Raw genomic sequence first — 26,941 nt, forward strand, 5'->3', positions numbered from 1 at the left:
GAGATGGCTGGATGGCATCACTGACTTGATGGACATGAGTTTGGGTGAACTCTCGGAGTTGGTGATGGACAGGGAGGCCTGGAGTGCTGTGATTCATGGGGTCGCAAAGAGTCAGACACAACTGAGCGACTGAACTGAACTGAAAGATGAAATAGGCAGGGACTTACCTGTTCCCCCTTCTTTCCCTCTGTGGAGTTGTGGATAAGAAGAGAGGGCAGCATGAACAGAAGTGTCATCATATCCTAAATTTCAATTTAAGAGCTGACTCAAGTAAAACCTTCAGTGTTGGTGTTAGGGCTCAGTTTCCGCATCTCTCAGTTTCAGAAAGACAAGGCATGACTTTCTGATTCCTGAAAACTCCAACCTCCCCTGACAATTATATGCCAGGTAAAAACTACAGCAAAGTTCATGTAGAACTGACTTCCCTGGTGGCTCAGATGGTAAAGCGTCTGCCTACAATGCAGGAGACCCGGGTTTGATCCCTGGGTGGGGAAGATCCTCTGGAGAAGGAAATGGCAACCCGCTCCAATACTCTTGCCTGGAAAATCCCATGGGAGGAGCCTGGTAGGCTACAGTCCATGGGGTCGAAAAGAGTCAGACACAACTGAGCGACTTGACTTGTCTTCACTTCATCTGGTGCCAAAGCCAAGTATCCTTCCTTTGGTTTCTCTGGAGGATGGATTTTGTCTACCAGGTCAGCCCAGATGTCCTTACCTACCGTGTCCATAGCTTCCCTCGAGCCATGACTCTCATTCATTTGCATGTTAGCATCACCTGCAGGGCTTTTGAAAGATACTGATGCCTCACCCCCATGTTCATTGCACCACTGTTTACAACAGCCAAGACATGGAAGCAACCTAAATGTCCATTGACAGAGGACTAGATAAAGAAGATGTGGGACATGTATACAATGGAATATTACTCAGCCATTAAAAAGAATGAAGCTCCAATACTTTGGCCACCTGGTGGAAAGAGCTGACTCAGTGGAAAAGACCCTGATGCTAGGAAAGATTGAGGGCAGGAGGAGAAGGGGATGACAGAGGATGAGATGGTTGGATGGCATTGACACAATGGACATAAGTTTGAGCAAACTCTGGGAAATAGTGAAGGACGGAGAGCCCTGGCATGCTGCAGCCCACGGGGTCACAAAGAGTCAAACAATTTAGCGACTGAAGAACAACAGAAAAGAATGAAATAAAGCCATTTGCAGCAACATGGATAGACTTAGTGTCACACTAAGTGAAGTAAGACAGAGAAGGAGAAATATCATATGACATCCTTTATATGTGGAATCTAAAAAGAAATTACACAAATGAACTTACAAAACAGAAAGAGACTCACAGACTTATACAATAGACTTATGGTTGCTGAGGGGAAGGGGTAGTTAGGGAGTTTGGGATGGCCACGTACACACTGCTATACATAACCCACAAAGGATCTATTGGACAGCACATGGAACTCAACTCAATGTTATGTGGCAGCCTGGATACACGTATATGTATGGTTGAGTCCCTTCACTGTTCACCTGAAACTGTCACAACGTTGTTAATTTGCTATGAAGTGAAGTGAAGTCTCTCAGTTGTGTCCAACTCTTTGTGACCCCGTGGACTGTAACCCACCAGGCTCCTCCATCCATGGGATTCCCCAGACAAGAATACTGGAGTGGGTTGCCATTTCCTTCTCCAGGAGATCTTCCCGACCCAAGGATCGAACCTGGGTGTCTCACATTGGAGGCAGATGCTTTAACCTCTGAGCCACTATACCCCAGTACAAAATAAAAAGTTCAAAAGAAACAAAGAGATACTTCTGCCTCAAAACCACAATGAGATACCACCTCATACCAGAATAACAAGTGTTGGAGTGGATATGGAGAAATTGTAAACCTTGCACACACTTGGAGAGAATGTCAAATGGTGCAGCTACTGTGGAAAACATTACAATGCTTCCTCCAAAAATGAAACATAGAAAAAAAAGCAACATGGAATTTCCATGCTGCTGCTGCTGCTGCCAAGTCGCCTCAGTCGTGTCCGACTCTGTGCGACCCCATAGACGGCAGCCCACCAGGCTCCCCCGTCCCTGGGATTCTCCAGGCAAGAACACTGGAGTGGGTTGCCATTTCCTTCTCCAATGCATCAAAGTGAAAAGTGAAAGTGAAGTCGCTCAGTCGTGTCCGACTCTTCGCGACCCCAGAACTGCAGCCTACCAGGCTCCTCTGTCCATGGATTTTCCAGGCAAGAGTACTGGAGTGGGGTGCTTCAGTAATTCCCTTTGGAGGCACAGACTGAAAAGAATTAAAAGCAAGGACTCAGATCCTTGCACACCCATGTCCCTAGCAGTATTATTCACAGTAGTCAAAAGCGGGAAGGTGAACCAAGTGTCCATCAACAGGTGGATGGATAAACAAAATATGTCAGACACATACAATGGAATAGTATTCAACCTTAAAAGGAAGGAAATTCTGACACATGCTGCAGCATGGATGAACCTTGATGACAATACGCTAAAGTAAGTAAGCCAGTCACGAAAGGGTAAATACTGTATGATGCCACTTACACGAGGTTCCTAGAGAATAGTCAGATGCCCGGAGACAGCCCCTGGTGGGGAGGAGCGATGAGAGGGGAGCTGTTGTTTAACGGGTATTGCAAGTTTTGCAAGATGAGTTCTGGAGGGTGCAGGGTGGTGATGGTTTTGCAACATTGTGAATGTATTAAATGTGACTTGCACATGTAAAAATGTCTAGTGAGGGAAATTTTATTTTATGTGTATTTTCCCACAGTTTGAAATCGTTTTCAACGATGCTGATGCAGGGCCAGACTAACTGAATCAGACCCTCTGAGAGTGGGGCTTGGGCTCAGCCATTCTATAAAAGCTCCCTGGGGTTTTCTGCTGCACAGTGGGTGTTATGGAGTTCGGCTCTAGAACCACAGGCCTCCATCCTGGCCCTCCTCTGGAAACGCTCATCTTCAGGACCAAATGTCATTTGCTAGTTTGAGCCAAAATAAAAAGGAAAGTCACTGGCATTACCTCCTGCGCATATTCTCTTGAGCATATTCTTCTTGGAGGAAAGAAAAGATGCTTCTGTCTTGGGTTTGCTGGCAAGAAAGAGTCTTCTGTGCGCTTTATTCTAATCTGAAACAAACCTCACTCTGAATTCTCTGACCCAGGGGAAAAAAAAAAAAAAGCTCTGGTATCTGGAGAAAGCAAATGGATCCCAGGCTCCAATCAAGAGAAGAATGCCTGGGGAATCAGAAGAACATTATGGTGTCGTATAAATTTCTGGTGAGGTTTCAGCCTGCAGCATTGTCCTGAATTCTATGCAAAACACCAGGGAACACTGGTGAATTGAAAGGTGACTTGGGTAATCGTTGGCCTCAGGCCTTACTCTAATGATGAAGTTAGGGGAAAAAAACACACAGGTTTGCTGTCAGAGGAAGAGAGGAAGTGAAGGAAGAAGAGGTTTGTGGAGTGGGCCAGAGGATGGAGGAAAGAGTTTGTCTCTGGGAGAATGATGATACATTCTGAAAAAATTAAGCATCCATTCCCTCTGCAAAGAAGGGGTCAGAATTTGGTTTAGATCTAAGGAAGGGAAGGACTGATGGAGAGATTGTGTTCCATAAAGTCTTTTATCCTTGATACCAGTGTTGGGGTTGGGGGTGTGTCTTATTCTTATTCCTGAGTATTTCTATCACCACATCAGTAAATTGGTGTGGTATTTGGGGCATCATAGTCCAATAGAACTTTCCGTGATGATAGAAATGTTCCAGTGGACTGCAGGAGCTGGCTTTTACTGGCTTGTGGCATTCACTATTTCATTTTCAGGAATTTTGCGAGCTGGCTGTTAAAATTTGTCACTGTTTAACAGTTAAACTGTATACATCTATCATTAAATATTCGGAAAAGGCAATGGCACCCCACTCCAGTGTTCTTGGCTGGAAAATCGCATGGATGGAGGAGCCAGGTAGGCTGCACCCATGGGGTCACGAAGAGTCGGACACGACTGACTTCCTTTTCACTTTTCACTTTGATGCATTGGAGAAGGAAATGGCAACCCACTCCAGTGTTCTTGCCTGGAGAATCCCAGGGACAGGGAAGCCTGGTGGGCTGCCGTCTATGGGGTCGCACAGAGTCGGACACGACTGAAGCGACTTAGCAGCAGCAGCATCATTAAATATTATACCAAAAATAATGATAATAAATACTCAAAATTCACAACCTCTTATTTTACTACTGAAGTTTGCACTGTCCAATATGGTAGCCACTAGCCACACGTGACCATTGGGTACTGGATATTGGCTAGTGTGAGTGAAGAAAGGACTTCTAAATTAATTTAAATTCAAATTAATTTACATTAAATAGCCACAGATGGCTAGTGGCTACTGTAATGGGGAGGGTGTGTTTGGGTGTTTGCAAAATACTGTATCTCTCATTGATGACTGTTGTCTGAAAACCATTTATTTCAGATGCTGAATGAGTATCTTTCATTCCAATGATTTTTATTTTTATTATGAGATCATTTGAATCTGGGGCTTCCTTGGTGGCTCAGCGGTAAAGAATCCACCTGCCAGGCAGGAGATGTGGGAGACTCCGGTTTGATCCCTGGGTGGGGAAGATCCCCTGGAGGAGGGCATGGCAACCCACTACAGTATTCTTGCCTGGAGAATCCCATGGACAGAGGAGGCTGGTGGGCTACAGTCCATGGGGTTGCAAAGAGGCGGACACGACTGAGCTACTGAGCAGGCACAATGGATCTGAACTTAAGCTACTTGGGAGGGCAGTGATGGAGGGAGGAGCAGAGAGTAAAGGGGCGAGAGAGAGGGAGAGGGAGAGAAAATTTGTTCTAAACTGAATTCTTGGTGCTTTGCAAGGTTGCATGCTAATGATGGCAAAAAATGCTGAAGGCCAAACATGCTTTCCTTTGCTGTTACATGACTTGCCATGAGCAGGAGCGGACAGACCACACACTTGTCTGGCCCAGAGCCGAGTTTGGATGCTGGATGACATGGACAGGCATTTCTAGGGCTCCCTTAGATTTCAGGAACAACCCTGGACTCCTCAGTTTGAGCGGGGACTCCAGCCCAGATCCCCAGGCTCCCCTACCACCATAATTGGGCTCCATTTGCAAGGAAGTGACCCTGGCTTTCCCAAGCTACCTAAGGTCAGCTCTGGTCAGCCAGCCGGGAAGTGCTGGACAATTAGCACTGAAAGCTATTGCCTCAGATGTGGCCAACCCATTTCCCTGTCCCATCCCCCTTTCCCCCAGGTAGCTCCCCGCTTTAATTTCCCTGCAGGTTTCAGAAAGGATGCATTAAATTATAATCACTAGCTGTTTTGTGAGCAGCCTTTTGTGACCAGTAATGACTGTAATGAGAGAAAAGAAAAAGGGAAAATGGGATGATTGAAGCTCACTGGGAGGCTTTTGCTGAGCTGTTTGTCAAGCAACACAAACAGATAAATGGGGCTCTTCTTTGCCCAGTAATTTGTATCTGTGTTTTCATTAGTCACTGAAAGGCAGGCCTGTTTATTAGGCATCTGCCAGCCAACAGGGGCCACTTTACTAACCTAAGGTGGGATTGTCGAGACAGCAGGAGTCACGTGACTGCCTGCTGCAGCACCGCCTTGGCAATCCTGTTCACAAATGAGTCCGTTTGGTGCGTTCTGTAGGGTGATTAAACTATTAATACAACTACAGACGGGACTCTTCCCATGAATCCTTTGACATCCTAGGTAAGCTTCCTCCTCCTTTTTAACTCTGGAGCTTCGGGCTCTTTGTGCTCACCTGGACCACTGAAACAGTTTCTAGTATCTTCCTTAAAAGGTAGCGATCTAATCATAATACTCCCATGGTCTAAAATCGTCATCAATTCCCCACTATCTCTGAACTTTGAGGACCTCTGGGGCGCTCATCTCATGCAACTGTGTAGTTAGAAGGTAAGTTCTCTGAAAGCATGTTATTGTATCAGCTCAGCACGCAGCAAAGAGCCTTGTGCTTAGGTACGTAGGAGTCTGTTGGGCTGGACTGAGTCTAAAGCAAAAATGAAAAGAAATTCTAATTTTTTCCTTAGGTGCTATTACTTGGATATGTAGACTTTTGAAAATATTTTTATTTATTTATTATTTACTTAGCTGCGCTGAGTCTTAGTTATGACACTTGGGATCTTCCATTTTTTTGTTGTGGCATGTGTAATTTTTAGTTGCAGCATGTGGGATCCAGTTCCTTGACCAGGAATCAAACCCAGGCCTCCTGAATTGGGAGTGGAGAGTCTTACCCACTGGGCCACCAGGGAAGTCCCCTGGATATGTAGACTTTTTAAAACTAAGAAACACTTACAAGTCTGTACTCTTTCCAAGAGAATTAATCCCAAATTTTTAAGAATAGCAGTAACTTTATAAATTTTGATGCCTGCAATCCATGTCAGAAATTCTGTATCTTGGACTAGCCCTGCAGGTCCCTGGGGTACCTCGGAGACCACACCAGTGCCAATGAGGAATTCCTGAAGGATTGTCTGAGACCTCATTTACAACCACTAGTGAGTCAGCTTCTCTGCCTAATCCTGCCTTCCTCACTTCTTTATGATGTATCTCCCCAAGTGTATCTCCCCAGAAGAACCTGGACCACACAGAGTCTCTTCCCAGGGGACCTGATCCAAGATATTGCCATATTTGGCTTCCTTCAAGTGAAAGTTCTTGGTTCCTTTTCCTCTTTCTCTTCTCCCTTTGGGGCTGAGTTGTGTTGGTTGAATACAAACTCAGCACAATTCTAACTGCTATAATACCTTGTGTCTTTGGGATACTATCTGGTGGTCAATTAATATTTGCTGAATGACTTTTTTGAATAGGAAAATTGGGGGAGTTTATAAAAGTAGTAAAATACTTTTGCAAGGTGGAAAGGGAATTCTACTGGGGCTGAGGGAATTCTAAGTCCCCATGATTCAAGCCATGTCCATGAATTTTTTGTCTATGCAGTAACTTCAAAAGTTAGTTGGGAGTGGCAGGAATCAGTGTCCCATTGATTGGAATAAATGCAGAAAGAAATGTCTGGTTTTCAGTGTGGCGAGTTCCAATTAGGGTGACCAGATTTTCCACCCACGTAGAATGAAATCATTGGTTTAGCAGAATAATTAGTAAATTTGCAGACAAGCAGTTGGGTAGGGCTCACTTGTTCCTCTCTGTGCATTGACCTGAAGTACAGAATACAAGGAGATACCAAATTCGAATATGAAATGTGATCTTTATTTTCCAATGCTTTCTTCTAAATATACAAAGCAAGAAGAGAATAGTTATAAAGCAGCACCTTATAACTGGAAAAAATGTAAACACTTGATAGAAACTTGAAAACAAGCCTTCTGTGTGGGTTTCTCACCGAATTTGAATGGATAAACTCTTGTGGTTGTGCTCAGTCACTCAGTTGTGTTTGACTCTTTGTGACCCTATGGACTGTAGCAGGCTACTCTGTCCATGGGGTTCTCCAGGAAAAAATACTGGAGTGGGGTGCCATTTCCTTCTCCAGGGGATCTTCCCGACCCAGGGATTGAACCCAGGTCTACCTGCATTGCAGGTGGATTCTTTACTCTCTGAGCCACCAGGGAAGCCCAGATAAAGTCTACCTAGTGATTTATTTATATAGTAACAGCCTCCACACACTAATATGATTTCCTGAACCTTCTTCTGAACTCTTTTCTTTAGCCTCCTGTTCACCATTGTTTAGAAAACACCTAGGTTGTGATGGGGGCTACCCAGGTGGTGCTAGTGGTAAAGACCTTGCCTGCCCATACAGGAGACACAGGAGACGGGGGCTGGATCCCTGGGTGGGGAAGATCCCCTGCAGTAGGAAGTGGCAACCCACTCTAGTATTCTTGCCTGGAAAATCCCATGGACAGAGGAGCCTGGAGAGCTTTAATCCATGGGGTCGCAAAAGAGTCAGATATGACTGAGCAACTGAACACACAGGATATGATGGGTGCCATATAAATTCTTAGCAAGATGCCAGACAGTGAATTGCCCCAAATCAGCTCTGCTGCCTTAAGGCAACAGATTTCTCTCTCTCTCTTTTCTTTTCCCCCCTTCAATTTTCCATGTTCCCATTAGGTCAACTGATTAAGATTAGAAAATTTCCTAGAAACCAAATATTAAAAAATGTTTTTAAGTTGGTGTTGTCTGTCTACTTGGATATTTTCCACAGAGATTTTAGGATGCATACTTGGTCCTTGCACAAAGAAAAATATACATATAGTATAAACTTTTCATCTGGAATTGAGAGAGATGCTAAGGAAATAAGTCACTGATAGCCTCCTGGTGCCCCCCAGGTGCTGGGGTCACATGGAATTGCCTGACTAGGAACGCTCGGGGCAACTGGGAAAGCGTCTGTCCACTGAGCTAAGTCCTGGGGAGATGACTTCCATTGCATTCTTAGGATGCTGGCTGTCCTGTGCTGGCTGTGGCCATACTTCCTTTCACCTCTTAGGAAAGTTTATTTAGTTTGAATCCTGAGTTGAGGTTTCTTTGCTTCCTTGGTTTCGGGCTAGCTCTTTGTTCAGAGATCTCTGGAACTAATTTCAGCCATACTTACAGTTTTCTAGGTGATGGAAGAACATCTAGAACTGGGCTTGAGGCCTGCATCCATGAGACCTCTGGTCCCTTCTCTCCAGCACCCTGCTCTCCAGAGGTGTTTTGATTCAGATCCACAGCAAGCATCGCCAGTTGTGACTCTCCCGAGGCACCCTAAGAAACCCAAGCTGTGTCTCCCACAAATCGTTGAGAGCCACCACTCTCCCTCAAACATAAGCTCACTGCAGCTCAAAGCTGGAGTTTCCCAGCTCTCCTTTTGTGACCCCTCTGGGTATACCTTAATTTGCCTTAAAAAGAGGAACGTATGTTTCAAAGCTAAAGTAATTTTTGTTTTCTTGGATTTTTCATGCATGTCCATAATACAGCAATTTGGGTAAAGTATGACCTTATGGGCTTCCCAGGTGGTGTTAATGGTAAAGAACCTGCCAGCCTAAGGTGAAGACACAAGAGACATGGGTTCAATCCCTGGGTCAGGAAGATCCCCTGAAGGAGGGCATGGCAACCCACTCCAGTATTCTTGCCTGGAAAATCCCATGGATGGAAGAGCCTGGCAGGCTACAGTCCATGGGTTCACAAAGAGCCAGACATGACTGAAGTGACTTAGCACTCATGCACACAGGCTACGTTCAATCCATAATGGCCTTGCTCCTTGGAGAGGAGTCCAGGACCTGAACCGCAGGCATCACCTGGAAGCTTTAAAAATGCACACTTTCAATGGCTGCTCCCCACCTCTTGAAGCAGAACTACATTTTCACAAGTGCCCTGGGTGAGTCTTTTGCACACTGAAATTTGAAAAGCACAGGCACATCCGATCCCTCCTTACCAGTCACTCTTACCGTACTTACCTGCCCTCAGTACCTCCCAGAATTGCTCAGATGGTGATCTCCCTGCCCTCTTGCTTTTTCTACATGGCATCCTGATCGTACCGTTCATCTTCTTCATTGTGGTCACATGTTAAACTTTCATTCTGTCTCCTGAGCCTGGCAGGCAGGGTCCTCTGAGATCTGGCTGGGCCCACAACTCTGGCCTTGGCTGTCATCACTCCTGGTGTGACCACAGCTTCATGGCCCTGCATGTCCCATGCTGATTCTGGCCTTTGTGCCTTGCTCTTGTAAGCTCAGCGAAAATGCTCTTCCTGTCCATCCTGCCCATCCTCTAAGATGCAGCTGAGGTCTCAGTTATCCTAGGAAGCCTTCCATGGCCAGTCCCCAGCTAATCACCTGGACACGCAAAACTCACATACCTTCTAAGCTGGGTTAGGAGCCCCTTCTCGGGGTTCCACACTAATGTGTGGGGCACTGCACTCTTACTGCATCTTGGACTGCTTTTACAAAGTTTTAGCTTCCCTGAAGGCTCAATCAGTACAGAATCCACCTGCGATGCAGGAGACACAGGTTCAATCCCTGGTCAGGGACAATACCCCTGGAGAGGGAAATGGCAGACCACTCCAGTATTCTTGCCTGGGAAGAATCCCATGGATGGAGGAGCCTGTTGGGCTACAGTCCATGGGATCACAAAGAGTTGGACACAACTGAGAGTCAAAGAGAGAGAGTTCTTCCAGGAGACTCTGAGGGCCTGGAAAAATGAGACAGTCTAAGAGTCTGTGTAGAGTCATGTTGAGTATAGACTCTGGAGCTGGCTCTCCGGGCTCATGTCCCAGTTCTGCCACTAACTAGGCATGTGACCTTGGGCGAGTCACTCCTCTGTGCTTCAGCTTCATCATGTGTAAAAAGGACTAAGTTGATGTACCTGTTGATACTTAGTGAGCTGGTTGTGAGGATGAAAGGCAGTATGTGTATAACGTACACGTGTTTGCTATCATGTTTTCATTATTCAGCTTTGGATCCCCAGTGCCTGGCATAAAATAGATGCTCTGCAAATATAATACTGAAGGGTTGAATAGATTTCAGTGCTTGTTCGGGTTTTATCATATTTGACAAACCAAATCCGGTAAAGTGTATAGGGTTTGCATTATTAGCCCTATCCCATAAGGAAATCAACCCTGAATATTCACTGGAAGGACTGATGCTGAAGCTCCGATATGTTGGCCACGTGGTGTGAAAAGCCGACTCATTAGAAAAGACCCTGATGCTGGGAAAGATTGAGGGCAGGACTAGAAGGGGGCGACAGATGATGAGATGATCAGATGGCATGACCAACTCAATGGACATGAACTTGAGCAAACTCTGGGAGGTAGAGAAGGACAGGGAAGCCTGGCTTGCTGCAGTCCGTGTAGTTGCAAACAGTTGGACTCACCTTGAACAATAAGTAAATGAAAGAGGTCTATGAGGTTTCCTTGCCTAAGACCTCACAAGCAATCCCAGTAAGGCAGGGCCTGTGCTAGAGCTCTTTTTGGCTTGTTGCTTGTGCAGGATCAATCCCCCTGATGTTAGATCTGCCAAATGGAAACACAATGGATTTTAAGGGTGGGCATCTAGTCATGAAAACGTTTCTCCTAAATTTCATATTGCCAAAAGGCCATTAACCATGCCCTCTCACCCAAAGAACTGCATTCATGCTTTCCTTCCATCCAGAAGAGTCTTCTGCCAATTTCCATTCCAACTTTATAGCATCTGGCAGACAAAGTCCTTAAGATGTATATGCCAACTTGACAATTATTTATTAAAATGCCAGGATTAAGGGGGACAAATTGTGGACTGATAAAAACTGCTTTTTCTAAATATTCTTGGTATGCATTTTCAACACTGCAAAGAAAATTCTTCTCACAAGCACAAGGACCAAAATAACCCAAACCTTCTTATTCGTTTCTTCTCCCTAAATCTGTTTTTACTCTGAGTATGAAAATGAACACTCACACAATATGACAAGGGCAGGAAATACTTTGTTTTGTTTTTACTGAAAGGGAAAAAAAAATTTACTTTAATTTGAATATTAAACCATCCAGAATATCTAGCCGAAGACATGTTTTTATTATTTGCATTCTTAGGTTTGGCTTGTTATGCTTTTGGCATATCTACTGATATCACTCACAATATTTTTTCATTTCATATATTAATATTTAATATTCTTTAAACATTGTTCAACCTTAATGGTTGTCTAATTTCTGTTTTTCATCCACAGAGAAGCTATTAATTTATGAGCATATAGGGCAGTAAGTAATAATTTGCATGAATGACTTGAGCAGATATGCTTCCAAAGGCCGCCCATAGCATAGACTCTGGAAGGGGTGATACCATCTATTGGCTAAGCTCCAATGAGCATTGCTTTACAAGAAGCAGAAAGAAAAAAAAGTTTTTTAATCCATAAAGAAGTCTACTAAGTGAAAAATCAACAGCGATGACAGCAGCGGGTTTGTTTCTATCCCATTTTTCCCTTTGTGAACTCTCTGCAGTTCCCTGTTGGGAGAGATTTGTGAAATGGCAAAGCAAGAAGCAGAAGTGCTTAGAAGGGCTGAAGATCAGCTCATCCTTTTCTGGGTCCAGAACCCAACTCTTCTCCCAAAAACTCTGCTCACACACCTCTGTGTCTACATGTCGCCACTGAGCTAACCACAAATAAGGTCAGTTGGGTGAAAACAATTTATCAATGAGCCAGTCAAACCCGTGATTTAGCAATACCTAGACACTGAAATCTGCTCAATGCCCCATTCCATTGGTAATGATATTTCCCATAGCATAGATTTGATAAATGGCTTGGGCAGCACAACAGTGCCTGTGTTAAATGTTACTTTTGGAGTTGAAGATACAATTGCACACCCAGAGGTGGGAGCCTACCTCTATTTGAAAAGACAGGTTAATTGCTCTAAAGCAATCTCACTGCTTCCCTTCTCCAGAAGGATGTGGGTGAGTTCCCCTTGGGCCAGGAAGTCAATGATGAAGTCAATCACCATTCCCATAAATTCTGGCTCCAGAATTTACCTCCCTGATACTAATGATTGTCTCCTACTGGAGTTATCTTTCCTAAAGTTTGGAATTTATGGTCACCTCAGGACAGATGCCTCGCTGGCACCCTGAGGCAGGTAATTAAAGAATTCCTTTGAAAGTGAAAGAGGTGAGTGAAAAAGTTGGCTTAAAGCTCAACATTCAGAAAATGAAGATCATGGCATCTGGCCCCATCACTTCATGGGAAATAGATGGGAAACAGTGGAAACAGTGTCAGACTTTATTTTGGGGGGGGCTCCAAAATCATGGCAGATGGTGATTGCAGCCATGAAATTAAAAGACGCTTACTCCTTGGAAGGAGGGTTATGACCAACCTAGATAGCACATTCAAAAGCAGAGACATTACTTTGCCAACAAAGTTCGTCTAGTCAAGGCTATGGTTTTTCCCGTAGCCATGTATGGATGTGAGAGTTGGACTGTGAGGAAAGCTGAGTGCCACAGAATTGATGCTTTTGAACTGTGGTGTTGGAAAAGACTCTTGAGAGTCCCTTGGACTGCAAGGAGATCCAACCAGTCCATTCTAAAGGAGATCAGTCCTGGGTGTTCTTTGGAAGGAATGATGCTAAAGCTGAAACTCCAGTACTTTGGCCACCTGATGTGAAGAGTTGACTCATTGGAAAAGACTCTGATGCTGGGAGGGATTGGGGGCAGGAGGAGAAGGGGATGACAGAGGATGAGATGGCTGGATGGCATCACCGACTCGATGGACATGAGTTTGAGTGAACTCCGGGAGTCGGTGATGGACAGGGAGGCCTGGAGTGATGCAATTCATGGGGTTGCAAAGAGTTGGACATGACTGAGCGACTGAACTGAACTAGATAATCTGAAACAGACAAAATAATTTTTCCTCCAATATCTGCACATTACAGTTAGTTTTTTCAAGTATCTATGTAATTGTTATTATTCTCTTTTTAGCTTTTTCCCACATTTTGAACAAGCACTACAGGAAAGAGAAGACATTTAATAAGATTTAGAATTAGAACCTATGCTAATGGGGCTTTCCAAGTGGTGCTAGTGTTAAAGAACCCACCTGACAATACAAGAGGCATAAGAGACTTGAGTTTGATCCCTGGGTCAGGAAAATCCCCTGGAGATGGGAATGGCAACACACTCCAGCATTCTTGCCTGGGAAATCCAATGAACAGAAGAGCCTGGCAGGCTGCAATCCATAGGGTCGCAGAGAGTCAGACACAACTGAAGCCATTTGGCACAGCACAACACAGCCCATGCTATTAACATCCCACCTCATAATCTATTATCTTGACATTCAGAAAACGGATTTAACAGAAGCAATGATTTTCCTGTTTTTTCAGGAAGTCAAACTGCCTAGTCTGAGTCAGGAAACCCCAAGCCCTTCAGTTTTAAACCAGGCTCTAAAACATCATTCTTGCTCTCTCTCTTTTTTTTTTTTTTTCCCCTTGTGCTGAATTCTCATATTGGCTACAGACTTTCCAGATGTGTTTTTCCTTATTAAAATACTAAAACAAAAGTAGATGTGCTTAAGTCATAGGCATATATTTTTAAAGCCTCATTATTTTGGATTGGGGGTGATTTTTGTTGGTTTGTTGTTTTGGGCTAACATTTTTATGAAACAAGAAAGCATATTTGGATATAAATTTATCCATGATGAATTGTATGTTGCTGAATATACAGTTAACAGTGATACTACTTCCTCAACTCATTGCCAATTTATTAATAAGAGTTTTGCCAATTGGCATTAGATAACATAAATAAACTGCATGTAAAAATTATTAAGGATTTAGGGTACTATTACGGAAAACATAATTATTAGCATGTGATACTAATTTAGCATAATTCACTTAAACTGAGTCTATTTCCCTTCCTATAAATAGTAATAATTTAAAGCAGCTTCTCTTATATCATGGGCTATGAACACAACATGATCTGCATTTATGATGCTCAGCCAGTCACAGAGAGAGAAGCACAGCACTAAAGAGCTGTCTCTGAAATAAGCTCATTTGTCACTGTTTCAACTCAGGACAGTAGCATCTTAGCCTTCACTTATTCCGTGTAGGGGTTGTCACACACAGTCATGAAACACCAGGGTGTCAGAGACAGTGTTGATGCTAAATAATAACAAGCAGTTGTGAATTATTTTTCTTGGGAGGGAGACAAAGCAGAGTCCAGACTGTCCCATAATAGCTCTGCTGTCTCTCTCACCAACATTCTAAAAGGTCACCTTGAGTAGTCTCCCAGCTAAGTGCCCAGGAACTTGCAAAGAGGGCAAGAAATGACATGTAGCCTGCAACCCTGGTCACCTGTGTCTCAGGCCAGTGAGCCGGGTCTGGGAAATGCTGTCAGTGGTGGGGCGTGTGCACTGCTGTGTTGGCTCCGTGGTCTGATTTCCAAGTTACTTCCATGTCTTTTTCATTTTACTGATGGATAAAATTTTAATAAAGAAGAAGCCCAAGACAGATGAAAAGACATAAATTGTCTATCTTGTTGTTGTTCAGTCACTCAGTCCTGTCTGACTCTTTGTAACAACATGGACTTCACCATCTCCCAGAGTTTGCTCAAACTCGTGCCCATTGAGTTCATGATGCCATCCAACTATCTCATCCTCTGTCATCCTCTTCTCATTCTGTCTTCAGTCTTTCCAGCATCAGGGTCTTTTCTAATGAGTCAGTTCTTCACATCAAGTGGCCAAAGTATTGGAACTTCAGCTTCATCATCAGTCCTTCCAGTGAATATTCAGGATTGATTTCCTTTACAATTGACTGGTTTGATTTCCTTGCAGTCCAAGGGACTCTCAAGCATCTTTTCCAACACCACAGTTCAAAGGCATCAATTCTTAGGCACTCAGCCTTCTTTATGGTCCAACTCACATCCATACATGACTACTTGGAAAAATCATAGCTTTGACTAGATGGACCTTTGTTGGCAAAGTAATATCTCTGCTTTTTAATATCTATCTAGGTTTGTTATAGCTTTTCTTACAAGAAGAAAATGTCTTTTAATTTCATGGCTGCAGTCACCATCTGCAGTGATTTTGGAGCCCCCCCCCAAAAATAAAATATAAAGTCTCAAATTGTTTCCATTGTTTCCCCATCTATTTGCCATGAAGTGATGGGATCGGATGGCATGGTCTTTGTTTTTTGAATGTTGAGTTTTAAGCCAGCTGTTTCACTATCCTCTTTCACCTTCATCAAGAGGCTCTTTAGTTCCTCTTTGCTTTCTTCCAAAAGAGTGGTGTCATCTGCATGTCTGAGGTTATTGATTTTTCTCCTGGCAATCTTGATTCCAGCTTGTGTTTCATCCAGCCCAGCATTTTACATAATGTACTCTGCATATAAGCAGGGTGACGGTATACAGCCTTGACGTACTCCTTTCCCAGTTTTGAACCAGTCTATTGTTCCATGTCCAGTTCTAACTGTTGCTTCTTGACCTGCATACAGGTTTCACAGAAGGCAGATAAGGTGTTCTGTTATTCCCATCTCTTGAAGAATGTTCTACAGTTTATTGTGATCCATACAGTCAAAGGCTTTCACATAGTCAATGAAGCAGAAATAGATGTTTTTCTGAAATTCTCTTTCTTTTCTATAATCTAACAGATGTTGGCAATTGTCTATCTACATTAATCAAGAAAGATCCCATGAATGTTTCTCTTGGTACGGGATTAAAAAAAACAACAACAGGATAATACAACTTTGGTTTATAACCACCCTCTAAATATTAATAGAAGCACATGAGAACAATAAACTCTATGTATTATTTTAGCAATTAGACATAAATTATTTGCATTTATTTTCCAGTAGTATATATATGTATCACGTACCTTTTAATATTACCAGCAGAGGAAAAGTCAGGAGAGGGGGAAAAAAATCAAGATTCTTTTTATAAAATAATGATCAACATTTAAAAATTTTGTTTGGGGTATTTATTTTTTCCTCATAAAGGACTTTTGGGGAGACATTACAACTGATTAACTTTATTGCCAATGATTTTATAAATATCATGTTGGTTGAAATGTTGTGGCTTTGTTTGGGAAACTCTGAATATACCCAGAGAAGCATAGTGTGAACTGTCATGCCAATGAGAGTGAAAACATTAAAGAATCCCTGACATAAAGCAAGTAGGTCAGATTTGAACCAATAGATCTGATTCCACAGGGTCAGCCTAGTTCTTCTGTATATTTTGTAATAAATTAAGATTCCTAGCTGTAACACCAGACAGAGCTAGCAGGTTTTTTAAAAGTAGTTTTCTTTGTTTATTTATTTTTGGCTGTGCTAGGTCTTCCCTGCGGCTCAGATGACCCTCTAGTTGTGGCGTGTGGGCTTCTCATTGCGTGGTTTCTCTTGTTGTGGAGCGCGGGCTCTAGGGTGCAGAGACTTCAGTGGTTGCGGCAGGTGGTCTCAGTGGTTTTGGCTCCTGGGCTCTAGAGCACAGGTTCAACAGCTGTGGCACAAGGGCTTAGTTGCTCCGAAGCATGTGGGATCTTCCCGGAGCAGGAACTGAACGGGAGTCACCAGCATTGACAGGCAGACTCTTTCCCACTGAGCCATCAGGGAAGCCCTAGCGTGTTTACAGTATTTTCTAGGTGTCACGCATGGCAGCTCCACTCTTATATTGAACCCTCAGAGCAGCACTGAAGTGGATTATTAGTGTTCACATTTTTTAAATAAAGAAACTTAAGATCACGCTGATAGCAAAAGGCAGAGCTGAGGTTCAAACTTTGTCTAGCTTCAGCATCTATGCTCTTAATCGAGGCATCCCATTCAATTTGACCCTCAGCATAGTTAACCTAAGGTCAGGGGTTGACAGATTATGGCCATGGGCCAAATCCAGCTCACCATCTCATTTTGTATGTCTTGTGAGCTAAGAACCATTTTTGTTTTTAATGTTCTTTTTGAAAAAAGAAGTATAGCATAGCATTCTGTGCTTTGTAAAAAAGACAATTACATAACAATTTCAGTGTCTATAAAGTTTTATTGACACACAAGCCTTGTTCATTCTTTTACGTATTATCCAAGGCTGCTAAAATCACAGAGTTGAGTAGTTGTGAGAGAGACTAAATGGCCTGCAAATCTAAAAATATCAAACATTTGACTTTTCACAGACAGAGTTTGCCTAGGGTTATCACTGAGCCACTGGGCTTCTCAGGGGTCTTCAGGGTAGATCTCCTGGAGGAGGAAATGGCAACTTGCTCCAGTATTCTTGCCTGAGATATCCCATGGACAGAGGAGCCTGGCAGGCTATAGAGTTTATGGGGTTGCAAAAGTGTTGGACACGACTTAAGAACTAAACAACAGCAACAACTAATAGTACTTGCTGAAAATAAAACCAGACCCAGACCTTGTAATTTTCTTTAACATTAAACAGTTTTTTGAGTGAAGTTAACTATTTTCAGGTAAACTGTATTTTGAACTGTGATGTTGGGGAAGACTTTTGAGAGTCCCTTGGACTGCAAGGAGATCAAACCAGTCAATCCTCAAGGAAATCAGTCCTAAATATTCATTGGAAAGACTGATGCTGAAGCTCCAATATTTTGGCCACCTGATTCAAAGAACTGACTTATTGGAAAAGACCCTGATGCTGGGAAAGATTGAAGGCATAAGGAGAAGAGGACAACAGCGGATGAGTTGGTTGGATGGCATCACCGACTGGATGGCCATGAGTTTGAGCAGGCTCTGGGGTGATGAACAGGGAACCTTGACGTGCTGCAGTTCATGGGGATGCAAAGAGTCAGACATGACTGAATGACTGAACTGAACTGAAACTATATTTTATGGCAGCCATTCCTCAGTATCTGAGGATGACTGGTTCCAGGACTCATGGGTGCTCAAGTCCCCTCTAGAAAATGTTTATGTTTGCATATAACCTACACACATCCTCCTGTATACTTTAAATCATCTCTAGATTACTCAGGGCACCTACTGAAAATTCTATATAAATAGTTGTTGTGTGTGTGTTCAATCACTCAGATGTGTCCGGCTCTTTGCAACCCCATTGACTGTGGCCCACCAGGCTCCTCTGTCCACGGGATTCTCCAGGCAAGAATACTGGAGTGGGTTGCCATTTCCTCCTCCAGAGGATCTTCCTGACCCAGGGATCGAACTCAGCTCTTCTTGTCTTCTGCATTGCGGGCAGATTCTTGACCACCGAGTCACTGGTGAAACCCATAATTACCTGTTATTGTTGTTCAGTCGCTCAGTTGTGTCTGACTCTTTGCAACCCCATGGACTGCAGCATGCCAAGCTTCCTGTCTTTCACCATCTCCCTGAGCTTGCTCAAACTCAGGTCCATTGAGTTGGTGATGCCATCCAACGATCTTGTCCTCTGTTGTCCCCTTCTCCACCTGCCTTCAATCCTTCTCAGAATCAGGATCTTTTCTAATGAGTCACCTTTAGAGTTTTTTGAGTTTTGCTTTTTGGAACTTTCAAGAAAAAAATTTTTTTCAAATATTTTTGATCCACAGTTGGTTGAATCCATAAATGTGGAGCCCACAGATACAGAAGGCAAACTATTTAGAATTAACTTAATATCACCTCAAAGGCACCAAATATGAGACATAGATATTTGTGCCTGTTTTGGAAGCAAAGATGAATAAAATCATTTGTTCTTTAAGATATTTAAAACACTTGCTCTGGAATAACGGAGGCATCATTATTTTGCATAATGTCTATGAAATGGATTTGTTCAGCAGAGAGAAGTTTAAAGCTAAGTTATACCAAATCCTAATTAATGATGTTTTAAATAAGTTTCAGCGACCAATTGTTCCCCCATCACCCAAAAGGAAATGAGACGCTTCAGGAGATGCTTCAGGCAGCTCTGGATTTAATAGACCAGAGTTGAGTTGCAAATGCACCACCAACATCCAACCATTCCTTCCCTTTAGGGCCATGTTCTCTGTTAGATCCTGGAGCCACAAAGATGACAGGACACAGTTACTCCCTTTACTTGGATTCTCAACTAAAATTCTCACACTTTTTCTGTTTTTCCACTTGGAGGGGAGTGGTTCTCCTTCTCTGATTATTCCGTCCTACCTGATTATGTCAGTCACTCCCGCTGACAATCTTACATTCACAGAAGAATCTTTAGGGCATCATTCCACGCATCCTTCCTGGCCTCCTGAATAGAAACATGCATCCTACTGACATAATAATGTCTGGATCAGTTATCTATTGCCACAGTAATCCTACACAATGAACAATCATAACATTTCCATAAATTATCACAATACACATTGATTTAGCTCCTGAGTCTGTGAAGTTAAGCTGATCTGCCTGCACCCAGCTGAGGCCTGCCTGCACGTGGGTACCTAGACTTGCTTTTTGAGGCTGGGCTTGCTTACATCTCTGGGATTGGCTGCCTGTTGGCTGATCCAGGTTGGCCCAGCTCTGCAACCTTCAGGCTCACCCAGGCACGCCCACCTCATGGAGATGACAGAGGGCAAGAGTGAGCAAGCCCAATAATGCTAGGTGCTCTTCAAGTTTCTACCTGCATCACATCAGCTCATGTCCCATTGGCCAAAGTAAGTCTCATGGCCAAGCCCTGTGTCAGAAGAGAAGGGTCACACAAAGTGACATGGCAAGTGGCATCAATGTGGTTGTTAGTGAAACACTGGGACCATGCAATCCACCATGCATGTGAGCAAAACTAACACCCCAGAAGTAAATTATTTTCATTATAAAATATGTAGAAATATGGAAATACACACACATAAATCAATGAGTAAGAATTATATTGTGCAACAATTTCTAAACATCACACTATATTTTAGAGGATCTTAACAAAGGGACAAACTCCATCTGCTGAGGTTAGGCCTGCTTACCTCTTTCATGGGACGGCTCACCATTCAGGAGACGCTTGGAGACTCAAAGACAAGGCAATTTGAGAGCCAGTGTGGGTACCAGGAGGATGGTTATCATAGGACTTGACATAGAGAATGGCAGGAAATCTGTCACTTCTCGCTTGCTTGTTGGAAGTAGGTCAAAGGTTAAATACAAACACCTCCAATCACCAATTAAGTGAAAACAAAGCTCACATTATATCCACCTGCAGAAAAATATTGTATTTCCCCTCCCAATAACTGGAGCATGGCCAGTAATGGGAACCAGTGTACCCCAGTCCCACCTGTTTTGGGACATGGCGGCATATAATTCTATCCTCTGGATAAAGGAAACAAGACCAACTAAAACAAGACTAAAGGGATTGTGTGAATGTTGATGGTGATGAGGAAACAGAAGCATCAGGATATACCACAAAAAACCAGTGAACAGGCAAATGGGCACAATTTATGTGGTCCTTGATGACAATAATTGACTATGCTTTCTTTTTTTTGCTTTTTAAAGTTTTACTTTTTATTTTTTGGACTGTACCACATGGCATAAAGGATCTTAGTTCCTCAACCAGGGATCGAACCTATACCCCTTGCATTGGAAGCATGGTTCTTAAACCACTGGACGGCCAAGGAAGTCCTCATTTTTTCACTTTTTAAATTGTGGTTAAAGACACATAACATGGGATCCACCTTCTTAAAATTTTAAGTGCACAGAATAGTATTGTTAGCTATAAGCTCAAGGCAGAGTAAATCTCTGGAAGTTTTCCATCTTTTGTGACTGAAACTTTATACCCATTAAACAGCAACTCCTCATTTCCCCCTCCCCCAGCAGCCACCATTCTACTTTCTGGTTTTGTAGATTTGTTTCAGACACATCACATAAGTAGAATCATGTAAAATTTGTCCTTCCGTGACTGACTTTCTTCACTTATCGTGACGTCCTCAAGGTTTATCCATGTTGTAGCATATGTCAGAATCTCCTTCCTTTTTATGGCTGTATAATGTTCCATTGTGCGTATATTCCACATTTTTTTTTATCCATTCATCCATTGCTGGATATCTGGGCAGTTTCTGCCTGTGGGCTGTTGTGAATAATGCTGCCATGAACATGGATATGTAAATCATTCTTTGAGCTCCGGATTTCAGTTTTTCTAGGTATATACTCAGAAGTGAGATTACTGGGTTATATGGCGGTCTATTTTTAATTTCTTGCTATTTTCCATAGTGGTTGTACCATTTTACATTCCCACCAACAATGTACTAGAGTTCTACTTTCTCCACATCCTTGCAACACTTGTTGCTTTCTTTTTTTGTTTTTGTTTTTATAATGGTGATCCTAAAGGCATGAGGTCATATCTCATTGTGGGTTTGATTTGGGTTTCCCCAAATCAATGATTTGGTTTGATGATGCATCAAATGCATCAAATCATCAATGATGATTGCTGACTTTGAGCATTGTTTTCATAGACTATGCTTTCTTGCTATACTAGACATACTCATAGACTATGCTTTCTTATCCATATAATGGCTATAAATAAATTTCTATTGTTTTAATGGTTATTTTACATGACTTAAAAAATAGTAGGTTCTTTTGGTATATTTTCATAGAAGTCCCAAATACAAAAAACCATTTCACTTTTTAATACTTGTTTCACATTTTAGTAATGATAAAATACTTAGCACAACAAAACTGCATAGATTGCTTAACAGAAAATTTCAAAACTTCCTATTCATTCTCCTAGAATAGAGACTTTGCCTTTACTTCATGAATTCTGTATCCACTCTCAGCGAAATTAATCTTCAGTATTTAACATCTCATCACTCCTCAAAGACATGAATAGTGCTACCCCAAGCATTTTTCCATCATTGCTAAAAAAGGAAAGGAATGGAAATGAAAGAAATTCACACGATGAGGGAAGTGGCCATTCCACACTCAGACTTTGATTAGTGCCAAATGGGTTAAGTTTATTGAATCAACAGGATTGTTTTGACATGTAAACTATGCTACGCACCAGCCCTCCACTCTGGACAGGCTACATAACTCTGGGGCCCAGTGCAAAATGAAAATGCATAGCCCTTGTTCAAAATGTATTAAAATTTCAAGACAGCAGGTACAGAGCATTAGACCAAGTTCTAGGATCTTCTAAGTAGAGAGTAGTCACATGCCCATCAAGCCAGCCCTGACTTCATGGTAAAAAGGAAAAAGGATCTTCTGGGAGTTTGTCATCTATCAGAAAATTATGCACAACCAGCTCAGTGCTCTCAAAGTAGCAGTAGGGCTGGTAGAGAAAGTCCTTAAAAATCTAATGGGGGAAAAGGGTTCACAAACTGCACCTATATCAAGTTTATCAAGTATATAAACTTATCAAGTATATGAACTTGATATCAAGCTTTTTTCTATAAAATTCCAAAGGCCCACTTAATTTCAACACCAACCCGGACATTCATTTTGAAGCTAGAGTTTTTCAGTCAGCCAGAACCAAGCTACAGAGCAGAGTTACCTCCTTCCTTGTCATAATTAATTTCCTGGCAATCATTGCCAGGGGAGAGAAAAGTTTCTCAGAATTAGACAAGCTCACAATATCCCCAGTCAATATGAACGCATAGTTCAAGGGAGACTTCAGGGAGACCCAGATCAAGCCCGGCTTTATCACGCTCTATATAACCTGTTAACCTTAAGCAATGTGGTTATGAGGATGAGAGGGAGATTTAAATGAACAATGGGAAGTTATCTTTCCCAAGTATCTGCAATTAGCAATGATCCTAAGAATTTCATAATATGAAATTGAGAAACCCAGCTTTCCTGCTCTCACCACTTAAGTAATCGGGGGAAGTTTCCTTTAGTATGTGATGATTTACAAAGTGAGCCGGTGGCCTTTTCATCAATTATTATTGTCACAAGATTCATTTCCTCTACAAATGCTTTCATTTATTTAAAGAAAAAAACAAAACCAGCAATATAGTCAGACCCTGAATGATTTCTTCAATTCTGTAAATTACACTATTGACATAATTAATAACTTTAATACAAAAACTATGGCTGTCAGATGGGCACAGCATCCAATCAATGGAAACAAATCATTTTCCCTTCTGTTAAATGATTCTCTCAAGAAGTGAATCTCAGAAAACAGAATAGTCAATCAATGAGGGAGTTGCCTGTATTGTCTCTTTTATTGGTAGAATTGAAAACAAAGGTTTCCTTTATTGTGTAAATTTCAACCATTGGAAATCAATTGTTGTACACACAGAGAGGGGGCTATATGCGGTAGACACCAATGTCTGACTATTATATTGTAAAATCGCAGCAAAATGGATAATTATTGCCTCACGTGATTATCCAAATACTCTGCAAATCAAGATGAACTTCTTTGGGAAAAATTCAGATGTTTTAAAACAAGTCGTTTACAATAGGGAATTCAGAGAATTTGAGGCCTCACTACAGCCCCACCCTTAACTTTATGGTATGTCAGTTGGGTTCTTGGAAAGATTGAAGACACCCTGCCAGAGGCGGATGGGCAGTGCGGTGAAGCTGTGATGTTAATTTGCAGGCGTGAAGCATTGTCTCTGATTTGAATCGATCTGCAGTGCTATGGAGGGTTTCTTTGAACCTGAAGCACCCATGAAGAACATGAAACACAACCACAAGTTCTCTTGGCTTGCTCCTTTTAGATTCAGCCTAGGCATAAATGTTGCAACACCATTGGCTTAGAGGAGGGGAAAGAGGCGTGAAGGAAAAAGGCGGAAGCAGCAGCATCTGGAATACCAGGCTAACAACCCACATCAACCCATTAAAGACATGGTCTTCCTTCTTACGGCTTCCCTGATGGCTCAGCAGTAAAGAATCCACCTGCCAATGCAGGAGAGGCGTATTCAGTCCCTGGGTCGGGAAGATCCCCTGGAGCAGGAAATGGCAACCTATTTCAGTATTCTTGCCTGGGAAATCCCATGGACAGAGGAACCAGGTGGGGCTACAGTCCTTGGGGGTTGCAGAAGAGTTGGACATGACTGAGAGACTAAAGAACAACATAGCACCTGAAGGATGACCTGTGAGGATGGAGGCAGAGATTGCAGTGATGTGGTTGCAAGTCAAGCGATGCCAAGGATGGACCACCCCCTAGAATCTGATTTGGGCACTTTGATTTAGGACTTGTGACTTTCAGAACTTTGACAGAATAAATTTCTATTGTTTTAAGCCACCCAGCTTGTGGTACTTTGTTCCATCACGCCTAGGAAACTCACATCCTATGTTAGAGGGTGGTCTGTGCTGGGGGGAAAGGGCAGGGAATGACAGAGATTGTGGTGTCATTCTGCAGGGAGGAGAGTGGGTGGCGGTGGTAGGAAGAGTGATCCACATAAGCTTCATGGAGGTGAGATTTGAACAAAGACTTGATGGAGGTGAGGGAATTGGCACCATACAGGTATTTGGGCAAGAGTGTTCTGGCTGAAGACCAGCAAGTGTATAAGCCCCAGGAAGGAGCCAGCCAGATGAGCTGGAGACCAAGCAATGAGTTCCCTGTGGCTGGAGCAGAAAGAGGGGGAGATTGTTAGGGGCTGAGATTGGATGGATAGTGATGGAGCAGGGTCCTTCCAGGCTATAATGAAGACTGGAGTTTTGCTCTGAGTGAAATGTAAAGATTGGAAATTTCTGAAAGAGAAACGATGTGATCTTACATCTGAAGGGTTCCTCTGGCTGCCCAGTTGAGTATAGACTTTGGGAGGAGGGGTAGAGAGAAGCTCTTACAGTCGTTAGCCCAGTAATCCCAGCAGGCAATGACATGCTAATTTCACGGTGCTGGCAGTGGGTGTGGAGAAGTGGTTGGACTCTGAGTACAGTTTGAAAGGAGAGCCAAGAACACTCACAGATGGAGTGGACCTGTGGTGCTCCATACCTCCCAAGGATCAGAAGACCCCACTACCTCTTGAAGAGTGTTGGAGACACTCAGAAAAATCCTTCCTCATTGGTTTTCCCTTTTTTGCATGTTATATTTCAATGCTTGGCCCTCTGCCATGAAAAAATTATCTTGGTTTGATTGTAAGAATTAGACTGCAGCATGCAATTTTTTTAGTATGAAAGTACTATATGTACAAGATTTTTTAAATAACGTAGAAAAGGATAGAAAATGAAAATTAAAGGCCTATTTTTCCCTCCCCTGTGTCATAGTTCAGCTTTAATCACTGTTGATGTCTATTCTTAACAAGTAAATGTAATGCATATACATCATATATATGCTATATCCTATTTTTTTATACATATGTGACTGTATTATACATCCTGTTCTGCCTTCCTTTTTCTCTTACTTCAATGTTTTTATAATAATATGAACAATGTTTCAAATCTTTGAAACTCTATGATTTCTTTGTAAGGGTACATCTTATGCATATGTAATACTTTAATCAATCCCGTATTAACAGATATTTTAAGGTTGAAGAGACAGATTTCTAAATATGTGTATGTGTGACTCAGTTGTATCTGACTCTTTGCCACCCCCTGGGCTATAGCATGCCAGGCTCCTCTGTCCATGGAATTTTCTAGGCAAGAATACTGGATCAGGTCACCATTTCTGCTCCAGGGGATCTTCTCCACCCAGGAATCCAATCCACATCTCTTTCATCTCCTGCACTGGCAGGTGGATTCTTTACCACTGCGCCACCTGGGAAGCTGAAATAGACAAGTTTATAAATAACAGTAGTTAAAAATAGCAAATACTGTATGCTCAGCACTGTTTAAAAGAACTCATTTATATCTCACACGATTCCAATAAGCAGATACTATTATTATCCCAAGTTTTTGGATAAAGGTAGGAAGGGACAGAGGAGCCAAGCAACTTGCCAAAGATCACACAGCTGACAAGTGATGGATCACATATCGCAAGTGATGGATCCAGTCAATCCTCTACACCTTCTCTTTTTCTCTTTACTTTGTGGACCTATGTAAAATAAAATCCTAGAAGTAAAATTGTTGAATCAAAGAGTATATGTATTTTAAATCTTAATTGATAATTTCAAGTTGGCTTCCACAGAGGCGGTGCTAACTGACAATTTATAATAATTATAATCTTTACCAAGTCTGATGGATATGAAATGACATTTCATCTGTGCTTTTTAATCTATGTTTTAATTTCCATCTCTTTAATTGTGAGTGAGGTTGAAATTTCTTCCTGTGTTAATTGGACATTTGTGTGTTTGTGTGTGTGTGTGTGCACATGTGCGTTGTCTATTCATATCCCTTGTCCACTTTCCTTGGATTTTTCATTTTTTATTAACTCATATGAGTTCTTTATATATTAATAAAATTAGTCATCTGTCATATGTTCCCGTTTCCTTGATCTTACTTGTCTTTTAGCGCTTAAAGTTTTTTTCCCATGTGACTGACCATTTACCAAATAATTCATTTTTCTTTCATAGTTCCTGATCTTACTGATTCTCTTAATGAGATCTTCAAAGACTTTCTTTTCTCTGGCTAAGGGTGAGTTGAACTAAAATAGCAATCTTAATTTGCATTTCCAAACCAGTTCTGTTCCAAATAGAGTTGCATATTCTGACCTCCAAAACATTATTTCAAAAACTGATATTTCAAAAAATGATATTTCATTCATGATATATCGATGGCCAAGTGGAATGTATGAATTCCATTTTCCTGGAGTCACAGTAAGTTAAAATGTTTTATGCTGTC

General features: G+C 42.3%; 1 long non-coding RNA gene across 1 annotated transcript; it reads left to right on the forward strand.

Annotated features, from left to right (window-relative positions):
- The first annotated feature begins 5,658 nt into the window (after positions 1 to 5,658).
- LOC129624172 (uncharacterized) lies at positions 5,659 to 26,941 on the forward strand. The gene is made up of 3 exons (XR_008700795.1): positions 5,659 to 5,928; positions 6,438 to 6,527; positions 26,674 to 26,941. It is a non-coding gene; the product is annotated as an uncharacterized LOC129624172 (long non-coding RNA).

Source organism: Bubalus kerabau, chromosome 12 (genome assembly GCF_029407905.1).
Source record: "Bubalus kerabau isolate K-KA32 ecotype Philippines breed swamp buffalo chromosome 12, PCC_UOA_SB_1v2, whole genome shotgun sequence".
Classification (NCBI taxonomy): Eukaryota; Metazoa; Chordata; class Mammalia; order Artiodactyla; family Bovidae; genus Bubalus; species Bubalus kerabau.